The following is a 6000-nucleotide window of genomic DNA, read 5'->3' on the forward strand; positions in this document are numbered from 1 at the left end:
TACAGAGCGAGACTCTGTCCCAGAAAAAAAAAAAAAAAAAAAGGTTTATAAATTGCAATATTATTTCAGAACCATAGAAATAAAATGTAAGTGTGTAAATATTACTGAGTTCTTATAACCTGAAAGAAAGAAACTTAGCAACAGATTCTTCAGGAAAGACAAGTTTTTTACCTGTAACCAAATTCTAAAGGAATGGCTCATGTGAGGATTTATACAAAGTACATTAAATAATGTAATAGACGGCGTCAGAGTAAATGAAGGAGCAAATTTCTGCCTCTTTCTTGTTGCCACCTCCATAAAAACTGAGAACATCCCATTATGCTGAAGCTCAGGGAGGGAAGCTACAAAGGGCAAAGCTAATAACCAGGAACATTGCTTTTCAGCCATCGAATCTGACTCAAGGACACCACTGAAAGCACACTGAGGATGAGATGTCAATTACTGTCCCAAGGTGACTTTTTCTAATAGATGCTTCTTTCAAAGGGGCATTTTAAAAGGTCTGAAATAGGGCAATTTGGGTTCACACTCTCAGATGACACTGTAGTAAATTTCTCCATTGGGCTCAAGGGCAGACCTGCATGCTGTAGATACCATAGGAAGCTTAACCAGTACTTTTGCCCTGAGGGTACCCACCCCATCCCTGCATAGGACACTAAGCAAGGGTGAACCAGCAGGAAAGCCAGAATTTTCTTTAGGTACTATTGATTTACACTTTAAGAAATTTTACTTTGTACAAGAATAGAAACCCATGCTTGCAAGAACTAGCAATGCAATTTTGGTTCAACAAAATGCTTCATTTTCACAATTTCTTTATATTCAAAACCATGAAGCTTAATAAAAATGTTTATAGTCACAAAATTAATAACCAAATTTGTCCTATATTATTTAGAGGATTATGGTTAGGGTTAAGTTTAGAAAAAAAGAATTAGGGTTTTTTCCAAGGGTAGGATAGAGATCAGGATTACTTTAAAGTCATATTCCAGTTTATTTTTCTTTCTAATTTTATGTCTAAGATTTTTCTCCTGTTATGAATAAGCCATATAATTTCCAATTCTATATTAAGGGGTTCTTAAACATACAGGAGTTTACAAATTCAGGCAAAAGGAGATTGGAATTTAGATAATTTAGATTTATGACGTTACCTTTTCATTTCATCTTCTGCATCCTTGAGTAGAAATCAAACATCTCAACTCAATTGCATAGATTTCACAGGTTGTAAAAGGATGAAGACAGCAAAACAAGACTGAAATTTCCAAGCAGCTAAAGGCTCATATTATAGGCTTAGCTACTGACCAATCAAAGACCATCAAAGGAGGTTAACAGCACCTTCTAAAAACTAGGGATGAGTCAGTGAAGACGTGGCAGCAGCTGCAGTGCCACTGAACAAGATTTTCTTCTGTAATAAGGCTCAGTTTTGTCTTATCTGATGCTCCTCAACTGCATTCAACTGCATTTACTTACTTCAGCAAAATCTTCCAAATATTCAGAAACTCTTTTCTTCTGTCTTTCAAGTAAGTAAATAAACGGGAGTCAAAATAAGCTGGATGAAGCTACTATGGGTTGCCTGACATTTTTACCAAGGCAAGTAACTGCTAAGCTGAACATTCATGACCATATGACTTAATCAGAAACTAACTTTATTCTTTATCCCACTGCTCTTTAAACTCTCTCTGTGCGCCAGCTCTCTCCCTGCCACTGCATGAATTCTCTGATAAAGTCCATAACTTCTTCAATCACTATTCAATACTCAAAAACCTCTATTTACCTTCAATCGTAAGAATAGTAATAAATACATACAACTTAGTCCAATGTTTTTCAAAATTTTACCTAATGTAAAATTCACCTCGCCTCTACTAGGTTAGACAAGCTCAGAAGGTTGTAATGGGGTACATTTTAGCTTCTTTTTCTGTTTCCCCACCTCACTGCCTCTTCTCCCTGCTGATTTTCTAGCTCTGACATGAGTCCCTCTAGGCGTGGAGAAGATTAAGGAAGAAAAGTCAAGGTCGGCACCAGTACAATCTGGAGCTGGTTTTTCCTGGTATTTGCAGATGTCTCCAGCCACCTCTCGCTGGGAGGGATGACCAAAACCGACTCCTTTCCTTGGATGGCTTGTGTGGGTGCTTCAGTCTCGCCGGAGAACAACCAAGGAGACTTATCTAGACAGCAGCAACAGATTTTTCTCAGATAGGCTGCTCATGTGCGGTCCTTCCAGCGGTACTGCGGGGACATCTTCCACAGAATTTGAACGGCCCCAGAACAGCTCTCGCGTTTGGGGCTCACCTCTGGCCCACAAGGAACACTCCAATGCATGCTCGCCCCCACCACTGGCACCCAATTCATCTGCCTTAGAAGGATCAGAGCCAAGGCCTCCTGCCTTTAGTCCTCAGATGTATACCTAGCTTCTCTGATTTCCCTAAAAGCTGATTTATTCCCCATCTCAGTGCTTCAGGAAGGCTGGTTGGTGCTCTTTCTCTGATCCTCCAGCGCCCTCTACTGGGCCTTCACTTACCCAACATCTTCACAATCAGGTAAGACGCCTTCTTTCAGAGAGCACTCATACACAGTGGCTGTTTTCCTGACCCAACCCTCGCTGGTACATTCTTATGTAGGTGGCGCTACAGGAATAAATCTGTTAGATCCTGTAACTTGTCCCTGAGGCTAACTGGAAAAGAAGTGAGGTTCCACAAAGAAGGAGAAAACAGACACTGAGGTCTGCTTGAGGGGTGAGGGTGGGAAGAGGGAGAGGAACAGAAAAGACAGTATTAGGTACTGAGCTTAATATCTGGGTGATGTAATAATCTGTACAACAAACCCCCATGACATAATTTTAACCATGTAACAAACCTTCACATGTGCCCCCAAACCTGAAATAATTTTTTTCAAGTGAGGTTCCCTATAATGTGTCCCTTAACTGTCCAAAAATAAAGCTCAATGGGCATCTAAGCTGTCAGCCATGGCATCAATAGTAAGGGACAGTTCCAGTGGCATCTCCTCTGACATATTTGAAGTATATAATTGGAATGCCATGTGCTAGCTCCATTATCTCTTCTGGTCAAGGGGAAATATCCTCGATGTATTTTGCAGAGTTCAGTAAATCTATCAGGATAGGGGTCTTCCTGGGAAGTAGCTCCAGTTACCTCTACAAAGACTAACTGAAACCCTTCCAAAAGCAGTTGGTTTTCACTGGAAGATCTCCGTCAGCGTGCCTGACGACTTGGTGCATCCTACTAATCCAAGATATAAACTTGTGCATGATGGGTAAATGTATCCAATACTACAAATTTATCTTCTAGATACCAACTATTGGATTCTAATTCTTTCCACCAACTCCAGAGCTCTCAGGATAAGCTGGCCATTTCACTAGACTTAGGAGGCACACAGCTCACATTTGAAATGGCATCTTCTGCCATTTGGGGCCAAAAGGAGTGTTATTATCCAACACCAAGGCAAAGGAGATTAAATATTTCATGCAACATGCTGTGAGGGCCACGTGCATCACCACCATCTGCAGTGCTTAATGAATATTAAGCACTCTGTGCCCACCTCAAACAGACAGAACGAGAATTTCTCTTGGATGCAGGAAACTACGTATTGAAGAAACACTCCAGGTAATCCTCTTGCACAACCAAATTTCAGAATCCTGAGGTAGATAATCAGAGAAGTCAACACCAGAGGAATTACACTGTTTAACCTCATTTTTCTTTAAACCTTTGTTCCTGACTTCTTTGCCAGATGGCCTCACGCTCTCCCTTTTTACATTCAAGGCTGACCTTAACAATGAAAAGCAAAGGTACTGCTGACAGAACCATGAGAAAGAAGAGCTAGAAAAGATTTACAAAGAAGGATGAGAGACATAATATTCCCACTTACAACATGGAGCATTAAAGGATGCCATTTACAGGTGTTGAAACAATACAAAAGTAAGCGTATCATTTATAGCTACCAAGGTCATCGTAAAGATCTAAAGTAACCAATAAAAGTGCATTTGGCAAGGGCAGCAATAGTCTTAAGCAAGCTAAATCTATAGCACAATTTTTTAACCACAGATATGTATTATTTTCTAAAAGTGTTTATATATCCTTTTCAAAATAAATTTTACTACCCATACTGATAGACAATAAATTCTAATATTTTGTGTGGCCTGATAGTGATTCTTCCTCCCTGAAGGTCTAAGGGGTTGGTTCTGAGCCAATCAGAAACCTCCTCTGAACATTCTGGGAGATTATTTTCCCATTAGGTCTAGAATGCTTTGACATGTCTGCAGCATGCTTCTGCAGTCAAAAATGGAAGGGATGAGGAAAATTAAATTTTTTTGAGAAAGTAGCTGAAGAGGAACTCTGTTCCCACAGAGCCATGACACTACCCATGTAAGACCATTAAACATCCCTCTGCTACCAGCGGCCCAGAACATAACAGTTAAATCATTTCATGCCCAATATAGCAGGAGTTGTATGTCCCTGGAGCTAGCACTGATAAGGTCGAAGTCAAGACCTGGCCATTGATCATCACCTTTTATGTCCACTGGATTCTTTCCAGTGTTGCCAATGATACATACGTCATAGGAGCTCTATCCCTGAGAAGCCGTGTGTGAAAGAACGACAATTCCTTTAATTTTCATGTCAAATGGAAAGAATGTAGAAGAGGAAACATTCATTGCATCATGATAGTATGCTCAGTATTTTAGTATTTTAAATTACTTCATTTGATTCTCACCCTTGAAGTGGATATTATTAATTACAACCAATTTAATCTTTTGGGGAGACTAATCTTCAGCAAAGTTAAGTATTTTGACCAAGATCCATTTAGAATGCAGTGAATTCGGTCTTAAGTTGCCTAAAAATCTATTCAGAGCTGGTGGCTACTGGTAGATATGCTGTGGGACTCTTCCACACCACTGAATTTTTTCAAGGATTAGGTGGTATATAATGAATGTTAAGGCCCCTAGCATAGTGCTTGGACACAGTCAAAATTCAGCAAATGTTAGCTTGTTTCTTTAAAATGAAGGCCTCCAGCCAGTCTTGTGGTAATAAACAAGAAGTAATGATCTATTTATATCTCCAACTTCAACTTCAGACTCCTTGAGGATGCTGATGTATCCATCATGGTATCCATAAAGCTGAGAATAGTACATGTACCAGATGACCTGCTGAGTATTAAATGGTTAAGCAACAAGACTGGGAAAAAAAAAACGGAATTAAAGATTCAGTTCCAGTTCCTCATTCAAAAGGAAAGAAAAAAGGACTGGAAAGTCTAGAAAACAGCAAAAGCAACCCAGTTAGATATCTTGACATAACCAGCTGATGTCCTAATGCTAACACTGCCTGGCCAAAGTGCTGCGTCAAAATGAAAATCACTGCTTTCCTCTTTCTTTAACCAAGTGTACTAGATTGTTTGCTTTACTACAAAGGAATACCAGAGGCTGAGTAATTTACAAAGAAAAGAAGCTTATTTAAAGCTCACTGTTCTGTAGGCTTACAAGAAGAATGGAGCCAGCATCTGCCTCTGGTGGGACCTCAGGAAGCTTTTGCTCGTAGCAGAAGGCAACGGGAGCTGGCATGTCAAAAGGCGAGGGAGGGAGCAAGGAGGACAGAAGATGGCAGACTCTTTCTAACAACCAGTTCTTGGGTGAACTAAGAGTGAAAACTCACTCATCACTGTAGAGGAGCAAGCCATTTATGAGAGATCCACCCCCATAACCCAAACACTTCCCACGAAGCCCTACCTCCAACATTGAGAATGAAATTTCAACAGGAGATTTGGAGGGGACAAATATCCAAACCATATCACCGAATTAGTATGCAACAGAAATCCCAGACTCTTTCTCTCCTCCTTTCTCTGGTGCCTGATCACACATAATTTACCTCCCAACCCCTGGTCCTACATAATACCTCCATCTACTGGCATCATGTCTAAATCCCACACCTAACAGGGTAGTTTGCAGTGTGAATTGTGCAATAGCCAGGGTGCTTGTACATAACTGGTAAATTCCCAAGTCCTTGT

The sequence above is a fragment of the Macaca thibetana genome, chromosome 5 (assembly GCF_024542745.1).
Source record: "Macaca thibetana thibetana isolate TM-01 chromosome 5, ASM2454274v1, whole genome shotgun sequence".
NCBI classification, from domain to species: Eukaryota; Metazoa; Chordata; class Mammalia; order Primates; family Cercopithecidae; genus Macaca; species Macaca thibetana.